The sequence below is a fragment of the Penaeus monodon genome, chromosome 21 (genome assembly GCF_015228065.2).
Source record: "Penaeus monodon isolate SGIC_2016 chromosome 21, NSTDA_Pmon_1, whole genome shotgun sequence".
NCBI classification, from domain to species: domain Eukaryota; kingdom Metazoa; phylum Arthropoda; class Malacostraca; order Decapoda; family Penaeidae; genus Penaeus; species Penaeus monodon.
The window spans coordinates 20,778,053-20,778,534 of NC_051406.1; the positions used below are offsets into that span (position 1 = coordinate 20,778,053).

The window sequence follows — 482 nt, forward strand, 5'->3', positions numbered from 1 at the left end:
GTTCTTATTTCCCACCTGCTGCACTTTTTCCATCCTCTTCCTTTAGTCTCTCATCTACCCTTTTCCTTTTCCTTCCCCGCCCTTTTCGCATTTCCCTTATTCTGTCTCCATCATCCTTCCATTCTCTTATCTCCCTGTCCGTTATTCCTTTGCCTCTATTTTCCTGCTCACCTCTTTCCCCACCTATCTGCTCACAATCTCCCTACCTCCCATCTTCCTTCTTGCCTCCTATCCTCTTGCCTCCTATCTTCCTACTTACACAAATTCCTGCTCTGCCCCCTATTCCTCTCCCCCCCCCCATCCTCCCTGCCCTCTCCTTTCCCTCTGTTTCCCGTCCCCCTACTTACCCCTTACCCCCCTGCCAGTTTATCCCCCTCTCTACCGCCACCCCCTTTGCTTCTCACGCCCCAACACATACACATAATCAGCCACGTTTTTATTTTCATCGCACGAAGCAATATCAAGAGGGAATGGTATCTGAA

General features: G+C 50.0%; 1 protein-coding gene across 1 annotated transcript in view; it reads right to left on the bottom strand.

Annotated features, from left to right (window-relative positions):
- Positions 1–482, bottom strand: part of LOC119586604 (sphingosine-1-phosphate lyase 1-like) — a 24,010-nt gene that overhangs the window by 8,237 nt on the left and 15,291 nt on the right. The window lies entirely within an intron of this gene.